The sequence below is a fragment of the Chelmon rostratus genome, chromosome 5, assembly GCF_017976325.1.
Source record: "Chelmon rostratus isolate fCheRos1 chromosome 5, fCheRos1.pri, whole genome shotgun sequence".
NCBI classification, from domain to species: Eukaryota; Metazoa; Chordata; class Actinopteri; order Chaetodontiformes; family Chaetodontidae; genus Chelmon; species Chelmon rostratus.
In genome coordinates this window covers 2821309-2845388 of record NC_055662.1, presented here as the reverse complement: position 1 = coordinate 2845388, position 24080 = coordinate 2821309, and the positions used below count along the sequence as shown (strand labels likewise).

General features: G+C 41.2%; 1 long non-coding RNA gene and 5 other non-coding genes across 6 annotated transcripts; 1 reads left to right on the top strand and 5 right to left on the bottom strand.

The window, feature by feature from the left end:
* Nucleotides 1-8698: 8698 nt before the first annotated feature.
* Nucleotides 8699-9074, bottom strand: LOC121606090. Its single transcript, XR_006006835.1, has 3 exons — nucleotides 9016-9074; nucleotides 8878-8943; nucleotides 8699-8753 (listed from the first exon to the last, which is right to left on the bottom strand). It is a non-coding gene; the product is annotated as an uncharacterized LOC121606090 (long non-coding RNA).
* A 1174-nt stretch (nucleotides 9075-10248) lies between these two features.
* trnaq-cug lies at nucleotides 10249-10320 on the bottom strand. The gene has a single exon. It is a non-coding gene; the product is annotated as a tRNA-Gln (tRNA).
* A 1060-nt stretch (nucleotides 10321-11380) lies between these two features.
* Nucleotides 11381-11463, bottom strand: trnal-cag. Its single transcript has one exon. It is a non-coding gene; the product is annotated as a tRNA-Leu (tRNA).
* A 1845-nt stretch (nucleotides 11464-13308) lies between these two features.
* Nucleotides 13309-13378, bottom strand: trnar-ucu. The gene has a single exon. It is a non-coding gene; the product is annotated as a tRNA-Arg (tRNA).
* Nucleotides 13379-22120: 8742 nt separating this feature from the next.
* Nucleotides 22121-22192, top strand: trnaq-uug. The gene has a single exon. It is a non-coding gene; the product is annotated as a tRNA-Gln (tRNA).
* Nucleotides 22193-23400: 1208 nt separating this feature from the next.
* On the bottom strand, nucleotides 23401-23483 carry trnal-cag. The gene has a single exon. It is a non-coding gene; the product is annotated as a tRNA-Leu (tRNA).
* Between the last annotated feature and the right edge of the window lie 597 nt (nucleotides 23484-24080).

Sequence of the window (24080 nt, the reverse complement as noted above, 5' to 3'; positions counted from 1 at the left end):
ACCTGACAATACTGAGACGTATTGGACTAACATAAAGGGCTTGAAAATGATGATACGCGCAATCTCTTTAAAAGCTGTTGAAAAGCAACCTAACACTAGGTTGGGAGTGTTTCACTCTGTGCTGGAAAGTTTCCCCTGTAGCCACACCTAACAGTGATGCCATTGGACACTGGCACACCATGGAGTGGACTTTAGATCACTGCAGCAAGGCGAGAAGTTAAACCACTGGAGGTCAGCAAAAACAAGACTTTGAGCTGCTGTTTAGGAGCTTGACCAGCTGCAATTGCAGGCCAACCTGTGATTAACAGTTCACCGGCTGATCAGAAATCAGACCTTCCAGTAGATTTTAAATATAATAGTTTTGCATCTGCTTGATGTAAATGTGGAAACAGTAGTATTCTAAAGGCTCTCACATTTCAAGTGATCAGTTTTGGACGGCAGTAATATTACTTATTTTATTTTTTTTCTCTGTGGCAGAAAATCTACTTTCTCAGCTGCTGTTGCTGTATCTACTTTTCAAGCAGTGAAACTTGAGGGTTTTTTTGTCACAGAGAAATCACAGAGCATCTGAGGAGATCGAGGTTGTGCTCTCAGGTCTGGATTCATCTTCTGACTTTCGTTGTGATCACATTGATGTTCTTGGTCAACTGAAACAGCAAACACAGAAATGTGTTTACATGATGGCATTTCTGACTTGGGCCCACGCCGACTTGGCTGGAACCACTTCTATAGATACTGTGACACTTCACAACCCCTGACTGGGTCTTCTTCATGTTTACCTCATGCTGCCACAGAGCTGGACACACTGTCTGATGTGGAATAGAAATGCATAAAACCTACAGTGCAATGCAGGTAGTACAGGTAGTTAGCTGCTGCCTCTGCCTGGAGACCCTAACAGCCTTTTTCCACCTCAGGGATTTAACAACCCCAGAACCTGGGGCTGCTCGTAATGTGTACTATATGAATTTGTTAGCCTTTGGTAAAAACTTCTTGACTGTGTTTGACAAACTGTAAACAGATATACACCATTAAAAGGCATTTAAAAGGCAGGGCTGTGGCGCTGATTCTGATTTCAATAGAACATGAGATGCATGTTTATCCCCTAACTGCAGCTGTCCACCATGTTGAAGCGTTGCTCTGCTGTAAGCATCGTGATCCTTTATTCTTGCATAATCTCCACTGATCTTTGTCATTTTTCCCTTGAACTGTTCGGTTGTGTTTTGATCCCCATTTCTTGAAGATGTCGAACCATGATGTGACCTCACATCTCTTTGACCAATCAACTTCTGCAACTACCTCGGCCTTGCCTTTAGTGCCGTCACCTCATGAGCAGGCCCCAAATTTATTTCTATGAACTGCAGCAGAGAACAGGGCCACACTGTCATTCTTAATATGACCACCAGATGGTGCTCTCAAATCTTACATAGTTAAAAGGTCCATGGTGATATTGTTCGCACAGAACTTGTGTATGGATGCATCAACCTTGTGAATCTAATTCTGATTCATTTACCGCCTATCTGAGGTCCATACAGCAGACTGTTACAGGGGTAAAGATGACTGTAAATATAAGAAGGTCTATAAACAGACTTAATGATGTGATTTTATTTAGTCTTTTGAGGAATAAAGTTTTATCTTTGCTGTTACATTTTTGCCTCTTCTTTTCTCTCACTTCTATTTTATGTGCTGTCACTTGTCAGTCTTGGTTGAATTTAATTATTGTTTTTATTTTACTGTTTATTTTTTGCCGAATTCGGGTCACATGGCGGTTACTTAGCCCAAGTTTGTACCTGTCATGGATCAACATTTTGGTCACAGAGGTAACCGTCAATATCTCTGAAAGATGATTCTTGATGTTTGAAAAACCCAGACGGTCATTTAAAAACACTTCCTGTTGTTCTGATGATATTTTCACACTCCACAAAGACTCTTTTAACTGCCCAGGTGAAAAAATATGACGTCCGCTGCATGTTAAAAACCCTTTTGTTAAGTTGTGACTCCTATCCAGGTAGCCTGCAGGCTACAGAGGCAAGACTTAGGAAACATACTGGGCCTATAGGGAGCTACTCTGCTTACTTACTGCTCTTTCAGACATGTGAGACTTCATGGCAACATTTCACGATTACACCTGGGAAACTGGACTGGATGACATGTCAGTTCACATGAGCCTTTTGTTTTCTCAAAGTCGCCAGATAACAAATGGCAAAACTGAACCCTAACGTTTACATGAGTCCAACAGCAAAGCTGCAGATGGACGAGGTGACTCTTTCTTTCGTGCCCCTCCCTTATCAGCACCCTGCTGTAACTTTCATGTTCCACTTTCTGTGCAGGATGCAACAGAAATGACATGAGGAAAAAGGAAACATACCTATTTAAAGAGCCAGTCATGTCCAGCAGAATCTAAATTAGACCTCATTCAGTTTTAAGCAACACTTCGCTGATTCATTCCCAAAGTCTCTCCTTGTAATCCGACCCACTACCCACCATGCACTGGGAGGTTTCTAAGGCGACCCTCGGAGTCAACAGACATGAGCGCTGCCGCAGAGAGCTCTCGCCAACATGAGTGAGTAATGTTTTGGATTTTATCGATGTTGCTGGTCTTATTTTATCTTATCTTTATACCGAACACACTGAAATTTTTAAGTCAAACCACATTAAAATTTAATTCAGATGTGATGTGAACATTTTCACTGGAGTTTAAACAACTCAGCAGTTTTGGCTCGACAGAAAAGATTGCGAACTGACCTTTAACTAAATGTAAATGTTCGATTACTAACACTGCAGTGAAATCTCAGTTTCTAATTTTGAGAAAACACACGCAACAAGGTGCAGTGTGAGCTTCCATCAGAGCAAATGAGCCACACGACTCCTCTCCTGCATTATTTCTATTGATGCTTTTTGCTTATGTTGGTCATGTGATCTTACAAGAGAAATATAAATCACCATAAATACAAGATAAACATAGCATAATGCTTACAAGAAAAATACAAACATACAAAATAGCATCAAAAATGCTACATTCATTCATGCATGAATGAGAAAAAGAAATAAAAGCATCATCAAGTTAGTTTATCTTTCAACCTCATTATTCACAAATGACTCCTGTATTTAAGAGAGGGTTTTGTTTTTTCAATTAAAAAATGTCTGCAAATGTAAGTCGTCGTCTAGTCCTCTTTGGTGTAGAGCGACCAGTTTAGACGTCTCAGACACCTTCTGTTCATGGAGCAAACCTAAGAGCTGAAACTGTTGAGGGAATAAACTGTGACATGTTGGAGAAGAGCTGAGCGGCTTGTTTACTTTTAATGGATAACACCTGTCACTTCTATATGTCCATCATTTCCCTCACAACAGTTTTTTTTTTCATTCTGTTTGTTTGGCTTTGAACTGCTCTGTAATATTTGCAATGAAAGCTTAAAGAAATAAAAATCAAAAAGCCAAGAAACCTGAAATTATTTCGAGAAAAGAGAGAGAGGAGACACTAGACATGAGCAGAGATTTGTTGGACGTTTCTAATCATTCGGGTTGGTTTACTTTGTTTGTAGTTTAACTTAGAGGTAAACTTTGGTCCTCAGTGCCTCAAAAGTAAACTGTCTCCTCATTTTCACTCTGAGGAGATCTTCTCATATCCCGACGTTCTCAGGACGACATCCCATGATACCCAAACTTTATGTGATGCCATGGAAACAGGACATGAAAAACCAAAAGCTCCTGCTGAAGGTAGATACCTGGGCAGGAAACAAACGCACCTCATTGCAAACTGTTCAGTCAGAGTCATTGTTTGTGTGTGTGTGTGTGTGTGTCAGAACGCAGCTCTGGCAGGGATCCCTGTGGTTCCCCTCGAGGAGTCTTTGTGTTTTTGTGGTCGGGAGCGTATCTGCCACACTCAGGACTCCACCTCTTCATCCTCCTCCTCCTCCTCCTCCTCCTCTTGTTCCTCGGCTCCTCTCATCCAGACGGGACTGACAGCTCATCACTCCTCCCACTTCTCCAGGTAAAACACCTCAGAGACTGCTGCTGCATTCAGGTCATGTCAGGAAAAAACGAAAGCACAGGAATCAAGAAAAGTCAAGTTTGCAGGCTTTCAACAGACATTTCGGATGATTTTCTGAATGTTGTGGGGACAAAACAAATCAGTCATGAATAAAATGAAATATTTGTCACCTCTCTTCGCTCTTTCTGTTTCCCTGCAGGTACAACAGCTCTGTGGTAACAACCAGGCATCTCTACCGAACCTGAACACATCAGAGAAATACTTACAAACCTGCCTGCCTGTGGGTTTCATCACAGCTGCACATTTAATACTGTTTATGCAAACACAGTCACAGTAGGAAATTGCTTCTTGAGTTCAGTTTGTAAAAGATTAATCAGTACCATTTTGGATAAAAAGGACAACCAGCAAAGTACACAAAATTGTGTCAACAAAATGTCAAAATTAAGATGTTAAAAGCTGCACAATACAGATGAGGAAGTAAGAACGAAGCAGAAAAACTACAGAGAAGATATGTGTAATACAGCGGCCATGGGAAAACGTATACAGTATGTGGTATACATATGTCTATATACAAAGTATCGGAGACATATTTGGAAAAAACAAAACAACCAACAACAGACGTAGCTTAAAGAGCAGATTAGAGAGACATAACACAAAAGTATGTGAATGAGGATTTATGAAGACATATGTGCAACAGCATGAGATAAATGTATGAATGTATATGCAGATGCAGAAGTGATGTGCAGTGACTCTAAAATGTGTACAAAAAGCACAAGACAATTCAGTAAGACATTTAAGACAAACACAAACAACGGAACTATGTACAAGCCTTAATAGGCTATCAAGGCTGCAGAAAATGCTCATTTCTGATTGGCCGGCATGTATCTTTTCAAATAATATCGGTGTCAGAGTCACTGCATGTCCCTTTTCTACCTGCATATCTGGTTTTATCTCATTTTTATCCTTTCACCTACATGTATTAGCTCTTTGTGTTTCTGTGAAGGGATAAAAAATACATCCATGTTCCTTCTCTAGTTAATTATTATTCTTATTTATTCACTCAGTTTTTCTTGCAGTACTCCTTTAAAATCAACAGGGCTATTGTCTGTATAAGAGAGTCTGGTCCTGCAGTTCTCATGCTGACCACAGGATGTCAGTGTTTGTACATGTAAGCCATCACAGGAGCCTCAGCACCACAGACAGAGCAGCTGGTGTGTCACAGTATCAGTTTTAACCATCTCTAACCTCAGAATTATTTTGACAATGTGATAGACGACATTTCCACAATTGTCTTTAATATGAATTGTTTGCCAACTTAATGTAATCAAGTGTCCCATAAGAAAATAAGAGGAAAATACCATTTAAGCATTTTGACACAAGGTCAATCAAGTGACTGAATTTTTACAATTAATTCATTAACGTTTTATTCTTTGAAACGATTGATTTTTTAAGTGACTACATTAAATGCTGAAAACGTTTGTAATTTCTCAAGTGGCACACTCAGGACTGTAGCAGCGTCGAATGGACAGAGCAGTGACATCATGATAAATGTCATCTTAACTTGTAAAGTTAAACTGATTAAATGGGTCTAACTGGTTCCTGTCATGCCATGTATGTTTTGTCCAGTGTTTGGCTTCAGCATCAAGCACTTTGACACACACACGCACACACACACCATTTGCCTCCATGCGTGCGAGTAGAGGCCTGTGTGAATGTCTCAGTGTGTCACCAGCAGAGATGACAAATGCCACCACACACCCAGCAGGTTTGGTTCACTTTGTTTAATGCTACCTTATATATACGTATATGTGTGTGTGTGTGTGTGTGACAGCTATGGAGGAAATATTCCTGAAGCTCTGAAGCTCAAACAAAGAATACAAGAAAAAACAGGAAATACAAGTCAGAAGGAAAAGCACTTGGTGAAGTCAGAATCAGCAAGCGAGTGGGTGTAATCTGTGGGTGGAGGGCATGTCCATGAGAGCGCCATCATCAAACCAGGAAGTGGATCTTGGAGGAAAAGAAAGCAAACAAACAACATTGTGTGCAGCCAGAAACATGTTGAAAATGAGTCTAATGGACATGAAGTCTGTGTGGCAGAGCTTCAACTCCACCCTGTGACTCCACTGCTGAACTATGGTTAGAAAAATACAGCATGGTGGACATTTCCAGAGCTTCTGGCCAGCGGAAACATTATAAGGATGCTTGTAGTTGTGTGTGAGGGGATATCTTTGGATTTGACCACACTTGAATAATATTACAGCATTTCAAGGAGCTGCCGGTGGAAGATCTGAGAGCAAAAGGAGCTGAAGACGAACTTTTGCTGAGCTGCTTCACAAACAATGGAGAGATCTGACACTGGTGAGCTTCTGTCACCTCTCAACACGCTGCTGAGATCTGGGTCGTGGAAAAAATGTGAATGATGTTCCAGAGAACAACACCAGGGTCAACAGGTGAACTAAACACACACATTTATGTCAGTAACCACCTGATGCTCACTTTAAATTGTGACTAAATAAAACAGTCAATCCTCCAGTACTGCTCTTTATCTTAGATCTCAGATTTGCTGTTGATCCAGTGCTTCAAGTCGTGTTTTGTGTTTTACTGAAACAAAATCAAATGCAGCTGAAACTATGGAGGTTTTCTGGGTACAGCAGCAGCAGATCACTGCAAAAACAGCCCCACTAGAAATAAGCCAAATATTCTTAAATCTGGTCAAATTTTCTTGTTTTGAGTTTTCTGTTTCACATAGGAAGGTAAGTCAAACCAGAGAAAGAGGGGTAACTCAAGCCTGTTTCACAGACAGGGGTAAGTTAAACTCTGGGTCAGTTACCGCAGTAACTGACTCTATGAACCTAACCTGGTCGGGACCAGGTTTTACTCAGTGAACCTCGAGTTTCTCTGTGTCTCCGCCCTCTTTCAACCACACACCGTATTTCACCTCTTCATTCATTCATTGAGTCGGCAGACGAGTTTTGCCACAGTTCTGCCGTCTGTTGTTAAAAAAAATCATTAAAAATATCAGTCAGTGGAAGTCCATTAGGCACAGTAGGTGGTGACTTTTTTTCGTTAACATGGCATGTCCTTTTGATCATGATCCTGTGGATGAAGGTGCAGCAATACTGTGCAGAGAATGGAATATTCGTCGGGAGATAGTTACCAGACCACGCATAGATGTTCTTGCTTTTCCAGACAGTTATCTTTTTGCGCAGTACCGTTTCACGGCAAGTCCATCATCTACATACATAATCTAATCCGTCCTTACATTTACAACGTTACCAGCCGTAGTCATGCCCTGACATCTCAGCAGATATTGTGTGTTGCGCTGCGTTTTTTTGCAAATGGGAGTTTTCTTTACAATGTCGGAGATGCAGAGCACTTGAGCAAGGCGACTGTATGCAGGCCGGTGAGAAAAGTGTGCCTGGCCCTGAAACGGCTTTTACCAATCTTTGTCGTTTTGCCTGGACATAAACCCGTCAGTCATCAAGGGGGGGTTCCACAGGATTGCAGGTGAATGATGTAGAGATCCGTTAAATAAATTTTAAATTATATTTGGTTAGTGACGTGCTGCAACCTCAGACTGGGATTAGTCATTTTAATGTCTTCCCAGTGTGATTGGCTGCATAGATGGCACACATATCTCCATCACAGCTCCTTCACATAATGAAGCAGACTATGTGAATAGGAAGTCCATTCACAGCATAAATGTGCAGGTACATGTAGACTGACTACTGTTTCAAAATGTTAAAGACTGCATCATAGTTAAACATCTGTCATTCTCTGCACTGTCAAGATCATATGTGATGCCGGATACATTATTTCCAATGTGGAGGGTCTGTTCATGACTCAAGGATTTATCGTGAGTCTAACCTGAGCAACAGACTGCAACGTGGTAAGCAGCCTAAAGATTTGCACAATTCACTTGTCTCCCCCCTTTAATATACTCCAACTATACATTACAGGAGAGTTTGACGGCCTTCTGCTGGGTGACAGGGGTTACCCATGCCAACCCAGGCTGCTGACCCCTTACCCTGACCCTGAACCAGGCCCCCAACAGAACTTCAATCGGGCTCACTGCAGGACGAGAGCCCGGGTGGAGATGACCATAGGCCTGCTGAAAGCCCGTTTCCAGTGCCTACGTCACCTGAGGGTGACCCCTGCGAGGGCCTGTGATATTATTGAGGCTTGTGTTGTTCTTCATAATATTGCTACTATTAGAGGAGAGCAACAACCTGCCCTACAAATGGACGACCCTGATGATGACGACCCCTTCCACCTGCCAGCTATGCAGGATGGCAGAGCAGTCAGAGACACCATATGCCATAATCATTTCCGAGATTAAGTCACCATCACCACCACCACCACCACAGCAGTCAAATAAATCAATAATACACATTTCATTTGGTCTTCTTTATTTCCTACAAATAAAAGAGCTCGTTTAGTTAATGTTCCAATAGTCAATATCATTAACATAGTTCACCATGCACCCACCTATAACTTGCTCCAGTATTGCAGTTTCTAGGTCTGCAATTTTTATCTTGCGGTCCAGGTATTGCATGTCTTTTTCAGTTTTTTCAATTTTTTTCAGGAGATAGATTTTGTAGATTTCTTTTACAGGTAACTGGGAATACATAAGGAGGACATTAAATGATACAGTTGCACACAAATTCCACAGACTGAACCTCTGGTGTTCACTGAATATTCATCTCACTGTGTCAATCTGTGCAGTGGAAGTTGAGGGACCTTCCTGCTGCTGCCCAGCCATGCCCTGTTAAAAAGGATGAGAATGTGTTAATACTTCAGTGTAGGCTAAATGTCACACTCTATATTCCACCAGAATGTCAATAAATGTAAATGGGAAGGCAACTATCAGCAACATATGAAGATGTTACCTCTATAGGCCTTTCTGGATCCCCCTCTGTGAAGGCAGCAGTCAGAGTTTCGTTGTAGTCTTCATCCTAGATGAGTGATATGTTTCAGTATACTTAAATGGACCATTTTGCAAAATCTTTGGAGTATTGCGTACTTACAGTTACAAGCTCTGTTGTGGCTTGACGTGGCTCCACCAGGCAGACAGTACCATCAGAATCTGTTGGGACAAACGGAGAAAAAAAAAAGACATGAAAGGAAAATAACTATTTTTATGAATAGGCTTTAAAATATATACATATAGGCCAAGGCATATTACATTTTATGAAGGCACTTCTGTCTTGGGTGGTGGTCTCAGAGGATGAACTCCCTCCAGGGATTCCCTCAGCCACTGGCCTTCCTACATTCTGGCTTAGGGCCAGCTCCTCTGCCTCAGTTAGAGGTGGTGGTGCTGGGCCACCCCCCGTTCTTTGTGCATCTGCCTTCTTTCTGTTGGCTGAGTAAAAGTCTGTGTTAGTTTAAATACAGGCTTAATTATTTAACATAACATGATATAGATGAGAACACTTTTTTTTCATTTTTCAATTTTATTTCATTTGTTAACAAAAAACAAAACATTATATGAACACAATATACCCAATTTTACAATGAAAGGTAGCAGAAAGAAGAAAAAAACTTATATTTATGTGTGTGAAAACAGCATTATGTTGGGGATAAAACAACTGCACAAACAGCCACTTAATATTGACTTTACAATGTGAAACATGATAAAAATGAGGTAGCTACCTCCATGAGATCATGCCGAGGTCTGACTTGTTTGAGCAATGTTTTTATATTTCATTTTAAGCTGCTGCCAAGTGCGCTTCTCCCCCGTGGGATTGCCCCTAAATGAAATAAATTAATAGGCGACCATTCAAGCAGTTTTGCCCAGTAATATTATTGTGATTTCAAAGGACTACATTTATACTCACGCATTGACCCGAGCAGCAATGTTCTCGCCGTCTCCCTCTCCTTCGCAGCTGCAGCAGTGTTGGACTTCCGTCTAAAAACGTGTTCATACTCGCTGTATGAGCACATTAAAATGTCTAATTCCAGTGGCGTGAAGTACGCAGCATTCCGCTTCCCTGTTGCCATGGTGACTCCTCAAATCGGGGTTCCATTGATGCTGTCTTTTTATAGTTGTGGTGCACGCGCTTAAGTCGAGGTGAACCTGCTCTGAGTTAATCAAACTAACTCAAATCTGCTGTTGTGGAATCGAAAACTCAGAGTTTCCTATCTCAGAGTAGATCAACTCAGAGTTTGTTGAACCTGCTTTGTGAAACGGACCCAAGAACACAATGTAAGCCCGTCACACAGGTCTGATCACTTCGCTTTGACAACTTGTTTTTAAAATCAGGTTCCACCGAGATTTGAACTCAGATCGCTGGATTCAGAGTCCAGAGTGCTAACCATTACACCATGGAACCACTATGCAGCACCTGGCAACTTCACTGGAACACCCGTACATGATATCACCATGTATGGACAAGTATGTTGATGCAGAGAAAAAGCAATCCTGTACTGGCTCACCCACTTCAGGAAGTGAGCTAATCTTCCACAGACAAGAGGTGATGCAGGAAATCGCAACTCAAGCCATCGTTCTGAAAGACTTCCTACAAACAATTAATCCAGAAACAAATAATCAAGAAACAAATAAGACCACTGTAAAATTAAACATGATACATTGCACAAACACGTCATCATTTATTCCATTATATACAAAATGCAAGAATATATCGTGGCTCGTCTTTTGCCACAACGCAACATCATCATGTCAGGAGCTGTGTTAGCCATACATGCAAGTGCAACATTAACGCTGGACCTCTACTGTGTACCTCCCGACTGCCGTGATGAAAACCACAATAGTTGATAATCGTTCACGTCTCAGAATTATGAAATTTGTTTCATCTTTGTTATGTCATGTACGGATTGTGCTGACAGCTGCTCAAGATCAGATGAAAGCCAGACTACCTCGACATGGGGTCACGCAGGTTTGATCACATTGCTTTCACTCATTTTTAAAATCAGCAGATTTGAACTCAGATCCCTGGATTCAGACTCCAGAGAGCTAATCATTCCACCATGCAAGCACTGCACAGCTGAAAGGCACTCCTGTGGAGCTCTCTGCTACAAACAATTATTGTAGAAAAACACACACACTGTATAAAACACATTGTATCATGCTAAGTCTTCACAGGTAGAGACTCTAGAGACTCACATACTCAAGAAACAAGCTGTGCAACAGGAAACGTACTACGTCATGCACACTACAGAGCATATATTAGAAAACCACAGTGAGAACAGAGTATGTAAATTATGTGGCGACACATGCACAGAGATACAGGTTGACGAGATGTCAGAGACTGCCAACCCATTCGGGATGAGGATGCAGTAGAAGTGCATTCTGTCATTGACACCAAACACAAATATCTGCTGACAGTCCTCAGGGTCATGTCATAGGCAGCAGCTGCAGTGAAAAACAGCAAGTGTCAGAAGTGGGATTCAAACCCACGCCTCCAGGGGAGACTGCGACCTGAACGCAGTGCCTTAGACTGCTCGGCCATCCTGACTATGAAGGTATAAATGTAGTGGACATTTTCAATATGCAATTACATATCACAGCTCATCCTTCTTCAATGAGGAGCTGTGTTTGCCGAACATGCAAGCGCACAGTCCTGACTGGTTACTTTGGAACATTAGCGCTGCATCTCGACTGTGTACCTGGTGACTGCTGTGATGAAACAGACAATCCTGGAAGACATGGCGGGAAATCTGGAGCTTGAGCTGAAGAACAATGTCATGTACGGATTGCGTTGACGGCTACTCGAGATCAGAACACAATGCAAGCCAGGGCTTTAGGGCATTCAATCGTTCGCAACTGGACCTCGTCAGTTTGTCTTAGAAGACGTTTCGCCTCTCATCTGAGCAGGCTTCATCAGTTCGTACGCAACCAGACTAGATAGGACAGCTCTAGTCCAATGCAATGATGTTAGGTTCAAGTATTTATCCCCTGAGTGAGACCAACCCACAAAAAACAAGAATGGTATCACTCTATTGTGAGGCAAACGATCCCCCCATTAAGGCGGGGTGGGGTGCAACCCTTTGGTGTCAACGACAGTCGTTAGCCTCGTTAGTGTCCCATTGTTGTCATTGGGAGGCTCCTTGAGCCATGTGTGAATGGCTTTGTTGTTTGTTTTCAGAGGCTAAATCTTTGAATCTCTTAGGGAGAGATGAAAGGACAGCATTGTATGTGGGAGATAGGTGGTGTCTAAGACCTCCCCCTCTGTTCAGAGATGGTTTTTCAACCTTGACATAGATAGCTTCTCTTACCCCTCTTTCAAACCATCTGTCTTCTCTGTCCAGAATATGCACATTTTTATCCTCAAAGGAGTGTGCTTTCTCCTTGAGATGCAGGAGTCTCAAGGAGAAAGCACACTCCTTTGAGGATAAAAATGTGCATATTCTGGACAGAGAAGACAGATGGATCCTCAAAGGAGTGTGCTTTCTCCTTGAGATGCAGGAGTCTCAAGGAGAAAGCACACTCCTTTGAGGATAAAAATGTGCATATTCTGGACAGAGAAGACAGATGGTTTGAAAGAGGGGTAAGAGAAGCTATCTATGTCAAGGTTCAACCATCTCTGAACAGAGGGGGAGGTCTTAGACACCACCTATCTCCCACATACAATGCTGTCCTTTCATCTCTCCCTAAGAGATTCAAAGATTTAGCCTCTGAAAACAAACAACAAAGCCATTCACACATGGCTCAAGGAGCCTCCCAATGACAACAATGGGACACTAACGAGGCTAACGACTGTCGTTGACACCAAAGGGTTGCACCCCACCCCACCTTAATGGGGGGATCGTTTGCCTCACAATAGAGTGATACCATTCTTGTTTTTTGTGGGTTGGTCTCACTCAGGGGATAAATACTTGAACCTAACATCATTGCATTGGACTAGAGCTGTCCTATCTAGTCTGGTTGCGTACGAACTGATGAAGCCTGCTCGGATGAGAGGCGAAACGTCTTCTAAGACAAACTGACGAGGTCCAGTTGCGAACGATTGAATGCCCTAAAGCTTACAATGACCTGGATGAATGAGAATATTCACAGGCAATGCAAGCCAGAGATGCGGTCAAGTGGGTCTGATCACTTTGCTTTCACAACTCGTTTAAAAAACAGGTCCCACTGAGGTTTGAACTTGGATCGCTAATTTTGTTTGTTTTTTTTTATTTTCTATTGCCTTTGCTATTGCTGTTAAATAAAGTTCATCTTATCTGAACAACGCTGCATCTCGACTGTGTACCTGGTGACTGCCATGATGAAAAACACAGCAACACAACAGCAGTTGCTGCCGTCATACAGGTCACGCAGGTCCGATCACATTGCTTTTACAAATCTCATTTGTAAAAAAAACAGGTCCCACCGAGATTTGAACTCGGATCGCTGGATAGAGTCCAGAGTGCTAACCATTACACCATGGAACCAATAGTTTTTTTTATTATTTCTTTTTAATGTTGCTTTATATTTGAACTCCACTACATTTCAAGGAACTCTTGTACTTGCCACTTGACTACAATTAAGCATAAAAACACAGTGATGAGATTTCTGTATTAAATATGGTGAAATTTATAGGTTTAACTAGCCAGCAGTATACAATGTCAATGCTTGCTCATCCTATCCAGTCCAATATCAACGATATATTACTGATCATAGGGGTTTGACACTTTAGGTACATTTTCATACATCTATAACTGCTTGTCATTGATTCTTGGGAATTTGGATAAAACATGTTGTAATTTTGAAAATAAAAAGTTAGTTAAATTACAAAAGCTTAAGGTATATCATTATAGACCAAGGTCTTGGCTGTTCAGCAATGTACTGCAACCTCCTCATTTTGTATTTTTTTTATAAAATAGGCGTTTTCAAGTTATTGCTACGGTAGTGACACTAATCTGACGGTGGTGACAATTACAATAACAATAACAATCCTGAACACTGTGATAAACATTTTCAAGCAATATAAGGTACAACTAAGCAATATCATTAAAAGTACCCCATCCCCATATAATCAAATATCAAATCATCATAAAAAATAGTCATCACCAGTAGGAATAATGTACAATGCATCACTGACATCATCTAGTGCCCCCTACTCATAAAATAATACATTATATTATTCTGTAAACTGGACTGTAAACTGTATATTGGGTGTGAAGAACAGATAAGAATTGGCTATTATTAATACAAGCACCCCATAAGTAAAAAGAAATCAGTACCAACAGCAATAAAATTCATCTTGTTAAATTCATCTCTGACCTCATATTTAACTGACATGTAGTGCCCCCCCCCCAACTAATATAGATCATATTTCTATAAACTAGACTGTAAACTAGACTATAAACTGTGTATTGGACATGAAGAAAAGGTAAATGAATAACTACATCTTACAGTCTTTTTCCATTCACTGAAATGTTTCAGAATACAGAACGCATTCTGTGTAAATACCACAAAACACACACATTCATATTTGAACTCCCGTGAGTATTCCCTGACTTTTTTACATCACTCCACCACTCATTTAGCTTTATCGGGAAGTATACGGTGTATATGTTTCTCCTCTATGAAGTCCATGACTTCAGCAGACAGGTCGTATATCTCCCTCGTCCTGCTCACACGACCTGGTGATGACGGTTCCACAAGTTTGACCAGAATATGGTCAAATGGTATGAAGCACATTTCCAGATGCTTTTGGATAGAATCGTGTGTTGGGCCCATGAGGGTGGAAGAACTCCACTTCCACATCTTGCTGATGAGCATACACAGTGACAGCCTTTGCTAACCACCAGGTCTGGTCATAAATGACCGCAAGCCAATCTCCACAATGAACTAAATCAGCAGATAGCTCTGTCACAGTCCCATCAGGACCACTCTTGGTCAGTGGTTCTTGCTCCATTGGCTCTTGCTCACCTTCCTCCCATTCCATTTCCTCCTGCGTTTCTGGGTGATCTGAGCCCTTTCTCTTACGTTCTCTTGATACTTTTTGCCTACGTTTCCAAGCCTTTCTCTGACTTCTCTTTTCCCTTTCATTCAAGTCATTGATATTTTCTTCCCTTTCTTTACCCTCTTCTTCCATCTTTGCCTTTCCATTCTGAGGTATTCCTCCTTCAACTCTGCATCACTCTGAATTTTCTCTATCCGTTTCTTTTGATATTCCCTGTTTCTTCTCCTTCTTTCCTCCACAGATAGCTGCTGCCTAGCCATAACTTCCTAAAATACATAAAGTCAAACTTGAGTGTAATGACTATGAAATTGAGGGGAATTACAGTGAATGCTAGATTTGGTTAAATGTTGTCATGCCATTTTTATTTGGCTTTAGTCATTGGAGATGTAATGACACAAGCCAAATGAACATGGCATAATAGTGACTCGAGAGAGGGGAAGACACATCCCATCCCCTAGGGTTGGACGATATGGAAGAAATATAGGGGGAATTACAAAAAAAAAGGGATTAATGAAACATTACAGGTCATATTGGTATTTATTGTGAACAACAATTTTATTCTAGCCTCCATTAAGGACCTTTTGGAGGTTTTTGTCAGCACCGTCAGACAGAAAACCTGACGGTGGTGACAAAAACCTACTCTTTCACATGATATGCATGAGTTGTTATCATTAGCCATCTTGCTTCCCCTCTGTTGCTAGCTACTTCATACCTCTTCTTAAAAAGTATACATTTATGTCAAAATCTAATGTAATATTTTTATACAAAAGAGATGGTGTTGACATGTTATGGTTGCGACAGTAGCAGTTTCCAAAAATATGAACCATTTTAAGAGAAAATTGCTAACTTACAGGAGCTTGAGCGATCTTGAAGCGTGCAGTGGAGCTGAAGGTTTGAAAATGGGGTCCTCAGGAATGTAGCTGACCTTGTAGGTGCCTGATTTTATTGCTTTTTAGAAATATCTGACGGTGGTGACAAAATGTGGGACACATTTTGAGCAACCACAAAATAATAGTAAATATTGTTCAAACCGCCCAGTTTGTAGTTTTTATACATATTGTAATGACTCTTTCATGTGGTAAATATATTATTCAAGTCAATAATTACTTTTTGTTTTTTTAATCAAGTTGAAATTATTATCTCCTACCTGAGGATAACTGATTTTGTAGGCCATAGGCCAGCATATAATCATTAAATTAATAAAAAATAAAAATAAACCTATAAAAGAACCTTACATATGTGCAAAGGACCCCCTGATTATAACCTTGATTCTTTTTTTCATGAAAATGTTAATTATTTCCAACAGAATTAGCACTTTTCTTAGTGGGACATGATTTTGCCAAAGTTTCAAGAACCAGTGTTGTAATAGAGTTTTTTTTAGATTGGGCTATTACTACATGTACTTCACTGAAGGATCTGAAAACTTCCACCTCTGTATATGTGTCTTTTTTGGGTTGTTCGTTTGCTTGTGAACAACCATGTTTGGTTGATGGTGTTCGTTATTACTGAAGACAAAAACACCATCCTCTGTCAACACTGATGCATTACAAGCCAGACATGCCGGCACTGTGTGCTTCTGTGTACATATTCTACCACAACATACACATCATACATATCCTGTAAGAGCATAAAGCTTTTCTGTGTATTGACTGGATTCAGTTTTGTAATCCTGTCAGATGAAGCTGGATCTGATGCACAAAATAATCAAACAGCGTCACCTGCTGGATTCTTGCTGTATGTACACAACAAGAGGCAAAACATTTCAGACACAGTGTGGATGATGTGCACGCTGAAATATATTTTACTGACTCTGTACCTGATATACTTCCCTTCGTATATGTTGACCTCCATCTGGTTGCAATGAGAGCAACTCATTCACGTAGATTTGGTTGTTGAAGACTGTGATCTCTCCTCTAAAATGTCCACACAGCCAATCACACAGATGCTGTCATTAACCTGCACTCGTGCTGATTTGGTCAGCCGAGCTGTCAATCACCACTGTTCTCAACACACCAAAACAACCACTGGAATATAAAGTGGTCACATCTGTAACCTTTTTCTTCCTGTTTACAATTATAAGACACACTTTTTTTTTTTTTTTTTTTGCTAAAAAATCCAATAACTTAATTTAAGGCTGTAAACAATGCTATCTAAACACACAAGACACTTTAGCCACCACATAATTCCATAAAGTCAAATACAGTTGTTGGGTTTAGTTTAATTTGTTTATTTTTCAGAATTATTCATTCTTTGACTCGTCGTGTTGTGTGACCGAGTCTTGGACAAGTTTACAAAAAATAAATATACATAGAAAATTAATGCACTGACACAAGTTAGATTCAAACATTTCTATGTAAACAAAGTGAAAAAGTGCTTTCCTCAATGACAATAAAAATAATGCGCAGTGCATAATGTACTGACACAAGTTAGACTAAGTAAGTAAACAAAGTGTAAAAGTGCAGTCCATAGTAATGTCATCATGTCCATGATTTAATCTTCAATAACCTTAGCCCGTGGGTCATATTTGGCAAATCTCTTGGGTTTCTGAAAGCCTCGCTGATGTGTGTCAGTCCTGGTGGTTTCTTTGCGGCTGGCTTGCTAACGTTAGCGTCTTTAGCAGCCCTGGCGTCCTCATACGCTTTCCAGACTCCGTCAAAGAGATGGTTATGAGTCAGATGGCGGATCAGGTTTGAAGTATTACAGCTCGTGCTATTTCTCCCTCCTCGTGGAACTCGCTTGGAACATTTGTTACGAATAACCAGCGAACTGTCTCCTTCAGAAACTCTGAAGAAGTCTCACTGTTTTCTGTTTTCAGAAGCACATGTGCTGTGCCGCATGCTGCATTCAGGGTGTAATGTAAATTCCCCCGTTCCCTCGTTTGCTCGTCGTTCTTTCGGCCACTTTAAGCTCATGTTTTGTATATTTTTGTTGGGTTTAAGTTTAATTTGTTTATTTTTCAGAATTATTCGTTCTTTGACTCGTCACGTTGTGTGACCGAGTCTTCATTTCATTTTGATTTCAGAGTTTTTCCATTATCCACTTTTCTAGAAATATTCCTGATTAGCCAATTTTTTTCAAAAAGTCTTTCAAATTATTTATCTATGCACCGAATCTTGTCGCTCTGCTGCTGTGACACAAAAGTTTATCTCATTTTATCTTGTGTCTGCAGGTAGATGTATCAATGTTTTTGGAAATCAAATTGAACTGAAATCAAAAAGTAATTTAGGAAGGGGAGGGTCATCAAATTTTAAAAAGTGACCTCCAGAAGCTCTTGTTCTTCTTCTTCTTGGTTGTGAGCTGGACGTTTTCTTGCGTGAGGCGTTGGATGTCATCTTTCATTGCTGCCTCTTTGAGCGCCCATGTTTTCTCTTTGAGCAGCAGCGTCTTTTCCAGCTCTTTCTTTTCTCTTTCCCACCGCTCTGCTCTTCTGGCCCAACTCTCTGAGAGTCTGGAGAGCACCTCTTTGGACCTGTCTCTTCCAGCTGAGAGCTCCTTTCTAAAGCTCTCCTCTCTGTCAGAGAGCTCCTTCTTGAAGCTCTCCTTGGTCTCTGAGAGCTCCTTCTTGAAGCTCTCCTCTCTCTCAGAGAGCCTCTTCTGGAAGCTCTCCTCTCTCTCAGAGACCTCCTTCTGGTGGCTTTGGTCTCTCGCTGCCAGCTGCTCTCGGAGTTTCTCCTTAAGAGCTTCACACGTGGCTTTGCTCCGTTTTAGAGCCGACTCTGTGTCATTCAGCAGGGCCATGGTGTCCACGTGAGCATCGGTCTCAGCTCGTCTATTTTTGTGGGCCAAGCTGACCTCTGATACTTTCTCTACGAGGACCTCTTTCAGCTGGCTCACTTCTGCCTGCCACCTCTCTTTCAGGGCCCCCAATCCATCGGAGGCTCCAAGTTCATCTAAAGAGGCTCTCATCCTCTCAGATTCCTCTTTCTGAGCGAGGAGGCTCTGATTAAGAGAGACCATCTTCTCATCTCTCTTTTCCAGCTCCTCCTTTACCATCGTGCGCTCGTGGTACCAGGCATCGATGGTTTCCTGATGTCTGAGCTGCATAACAGAGAAAACTTGTTGGAAATAGGCGACCCATTCTTCCTTGTTACCCATCTCCTCGTTGGCGTTCTGGAGGTCGGTCTTTAACTTCTTGTTCTCCTCCTCTGCGCTGGAGAGTTTCTCCAGCAAGGTCCTTCTCTCTTCCAGATGCGACTCCTGTGCAGAATGAGCAAAAGGATGCCGCTGTCTCTGGTTGGAGGTATTTACCCCTCTGCCTCTATACTCTCTTCTTTCCATTGCGATTAATGTTGTCAAACAGGATCTACGATGAAATGACTGAATACAAATGTTCTCAAAAAAAAGCTAAACTGTCTCTTAATTCAACTAGTTAACACTGGCTTCTTGGCTCTGGGTCACCTATCTATATAGACAGTGAACATCAAAGGACAGAAAGGGCTTTGATCTATGATGATGTATGCCCATATATGGAAGTTGACTCCGCCTTCAAAAATTCACTTTTGAAAAAATACAAAAGGCTGATCAACAAGTTAAATAGTGCATAAACATAAAAATTAACGATATATACAAAGAATGGTGAGGCAAATAACAACATTTACAATGAAATTTACTGTTCACAGTGAGTGATAAATGTACATGTTAAACTGCTCATTAATGGATGAGAAATGGCCAATCAGTGGATGTTTTGGTGTCAGAGGGTTAGTGACACTGCATGACTGCTAACTGTTCATCAGGGTGACGGCTTGTGGGGAGAAAGTCACAGTGATATGTGCATATAAAAAAAGTTTCTTAATCACAAGCATTAGGGTGATTCTGTATTCATATTAATTATTACACCTTGCAGTCTGGTGTATCCAGAAGCTTCCATTAGTGATAATTAGGGATGCACGATAACTGTTTTTTAACAACCAATACCGATAACTGATAACTTTCAGCTCCTAAAGGCCGATAAAACAACCGATAACACACGTGACTAATATCATGACATCAATATTACGAACAAAACCAAAAACAGTTTTGACTCTTTAAATGAAGAGATATTTATTTTTTCCAATGAAAAACTACCGCAAGCCTCTCAAGCATTTTCTTAAAGCTATCAAACAAACCTATTTGATATCTCACATCAATTTAAATAAGGTGCATTAAGGCCCTTAAACTGATGCAAATACATGCATCAGCATTACAAACTGAAAAAGTGCATTCCACAAGTTTACAAAAAATTAAATATACATAGAAAATTAATGCACTGACACAAGTTAGATTCAAACATTTCTATGTAAACAAAGTGAAAAGGTGCTTTCCTCAATGACAATAAAAATAATGCGCAGTGCATAATGTACTGACACAAGTTAGACTTGTCAAAGTAAACAAAGTGTAAAAGTGCAGTCCATAGTAATGTCATCATGTCCATGATTTAATCTTCAATAACCTTAGCCCGTGGGTCATATTTGGCAAATTTCTTGGGTTTCTGAAAGCCTCGCTGATGTGTGTCAGTCCGGGTGGCTTCTTTGCGTCTGGCTTGCTAACGTTAGCGTCTTTAGCAGCCCTGGCATCCTCATACGCTTTCCAGACTCCGTCAAAGAGATGGTTATGAGTCAGGTGGCTGAGCATTGACTGCAGGCCATTCGGGTCTGAAAGCACCGCCATGCTGATAAAAATATGAATGGGTACTGTAACCCAGCCTTAATTTCAGCCAGTTCAGGCTGTTATAATGTTTGTTGAATATGTAATGTCCCTTTAATTTTTTACGACAACACCGTAATACGGCTGTTTTACGACCGCCACTGTGTTTGTGACAATGTGCGGGCTCAGACAGTCATTGCTGCAGCAGGATACAGATGTGCTCTACACCTCCTTGCCTCGTATTGCATGCTGATATGAGACTTTCTCACGAGGTGAGCGTTAATACTCACTGTGTAATGTTGTCTGCCTTTGTTTAAGATGTTGCGTTTATGACGGTCAAGTTTTAATAACTTTGTTGAGGTTATTAGCATGTTAGCCGCGATTTTAGCTAATCGTTAATCAGCCGCCATGCTAGGCAGATGTTGAAGTAATATCTATTCAAATTGTGTTGGTTGAAAAGCAAACATTTCATGGTGATTTAAGCCAAGTTATAAGACAGCGTGTTGTTTTGTATGGTGGGGTTTTGATCATTATTTCATGAGGTAATGTGTGTTTTTGTGTCACATACATTAGATAACACTGTTTGTGACAATGTTACTGGTGGGATCGCGGGCTCAGACAGTCATTGCTGCAGCAGGATACAGATGTGCTCTACACCTCCTTGCCTCCTATTGCATGCTGATATGAGACTTTCTCACTAGACTGATCCTGTTCCCCTGGGGCTATTGAGGAGAAGAACTTCTGGCTTCTGTCACGCCACCTCCTGGACTTCTTTCAGAGTTGCAGGCATTTTGTTTTGTTTCTTTGCTGGCCAGCGCTCTTTTTTGTTAAAGACTCTTAAAGTACACCTTTGGATTTAAAGAGACTCCTGATTGAAGACCATCCATTTTTTTTTTGTTTTTTTTTGGACTGAGATAACTGCACAATTGTATTAATAATTAAGTTTCCTTTAAGGTTCAGATTTAAAGCATTTTCTTTAAAGTGTGATGAGGTTAGATGAACTTCAGTCCTGTAATTTTTGTAAATAAACTGGATCGATAGTAAACTGCTATCAGACTCTGAGTACACTCTGTTTATTGGTTACAGTACCAGTGCATTTTTCTGTGTTTGTGGCATCCATGTACCTTTACCTGTCGTGTGTTGTATTTTTTGGATGAGCAAAAAACAGACATGGTCATTTGATCACGACAACATTTACTCATCATATATTACATTTTAATATGTAAGAGCTCGGAGTGTGCAGGCCGCTGCTCAGGACTTTTTCTGACTCTGTGGCAGCCTCTGCTATCCTCTACGCTGTCGTCTGCTGGGCCCCGGGCAGCACAGAGCGGGACAGGAAGAGACTGAACGAGCTGGTCAGGAGGGCCAGCTCTGTCCTGGGCTGCACACTGGACTCTGTGGAGGAGGTGGGTGAGAGGAGGCTGTTGGCCATGTTATCGAGACTATTCGTCATGATATCGGACTTATCGGAATGACCTCATAATTTTCCTGTTCTCCCCTAATTTGTGTGCTTTGAAAACTGTTTATACGCAAGTCAGTTTAGTTACATTGTACCAGTGATATGTCAGAAATTGTTCTCCAGCTGTCTGTATAGTCTTCTTGTGGTTCCATGGTGTAATGGTGAGCACTCTGGACTTTGAATCCAGTGATCCGAGTTCAAGTCTCGGTGGAACCTGATTTGACAGCAGCAGACAAATACAGTGCTGGTGCCTTCTGCCTGTCTGTATCTTACCATGCTTCAAGCAGAGGCTGTGTTGTTTCATAGTCTAACTGTGTGTTGACCAGTTTGTTTTGGGGTTCTTCTGCACTCAACTAGTTTATCTTTCTGAGACAAACTGAACTAAATACTTTAATTTGTTAGTCCATTTTTCTGTGTTTGTGGCATCCATGTATCTTGACCTGTCGTGTGTTGTATTTTTTGGATGAGCAACAAACAAACGTGGTCATTTGATCACGACAACATTTACTCATGTCTTGATTGTATTTTCAGAAAATGCACAATATCATGAAAAACATCATGATATACTAAATTATTCTGTGATCTCGCCGTACAGTACAGTAGCATGATCGATTATGAGACCACACACACTCAAACTGAGAAACTCCCTCCTGTACAATATGTGCACAGAGCACCAGGTTGCCTTGAGACCAAACACTACCTGAGGATGTCAGAAAGCAGCTGTAGCTGCAAGAAAACTGTGTTTTCTCATTTCTCATTGTCTCTGAACATGCAAATAATTGCTGACACGTCTTCCTTGGCGTCAAGTCATTGGCAGCAGTTCCACTTAAAAACAGCAGCTGTAAGAAGTGGGATTCAAACCCACACCTCCAGGGGAGACTGCGACCTGAACGCAGCACCTTAGATATACGGTATATTACAATATAATACACGATGGAATAATGTATCACAACTCATGTTTTGCCACAACGCAACAACATGTAAGGTCACACAGGTCTTATCACTTTACTTTTACAACTGTCACTGACCCTCCTGTGGAACACTCTCATACATGATACAATACAATATGCAAGAATATATCGTGGCTCGTCTTTTGCCACAACGCAACATCATCATGTCAGGAGCTGTGTTAGCCATACATGCAAGTGCAACATTAACACTGGACCTCTACTGTGTACCTCCCGACTGCCGTGATGAAAGCACAACAAACAGCTTTTATTAGAAAACCACAGTGAGAACAGAGTATGTAAATTATGTGGCGACACACGCACAGAGATACAGGTTGACGAGATGTCAGAGGCTGCCAACCCATTCAGGATGAGGATGCAGTAGAAGTGCATTCTGTCATTGACACCAAACACAAATAACTGCTGACAGTCTTCAGGGTCATGTCATAGGCAGCAGCTGCAGTGAAAAACAGCAGCTGTCAGAAGTGGGATTCGAACCCACGCCTCCAGGGGAGACTGCGACCTGAACGCAGCGCCTTAGACCACTCGGCCATCCTGACCAGAATGATAAAAACTTAGTGGACATTTTCTCGAATACCAGGATACAGTGTACTGAACATGTCATCATATATGACTGATCAATACAATATGCAATTACATATCACAGCTCATCCTTCTTCAATGAGGAGCTGTGTTTGCCGACCATGCAAGCGCACAGTCCTGACTGGTTACTTTGGAACATTAGCGCTGCATCTTGACTGTGGACCTGGTGACTGCTGTGATGAAACAGACAATCCTGGAAGACATGGCGGGAAATCTGGAGCTTGAGCTGAAGAACAATGTCATGTACGGATTGCGTTGACGGCTACTCGAGATGAGAACACAATGCAAGCCAGTCACACAGGTGTGATCACTTTGCTTAGACAACTCTTGTTTTTAAAATCAGGTCCCACCGAGATTTGAACTCCTGTCGCTGGATTCAGCGATTATACCCCATCCCCATATAATCAAATATCAAATCATCATAAAAAATAGTCATCACCAGTAGGAATAATGTACAATGCATCACTGACATCATCTAGTGCCCCCTACTCATAAAATAATACATTATATTATTCTGTAAACTGGACTGTAAACTGTATATTGGGCGTGAAGAA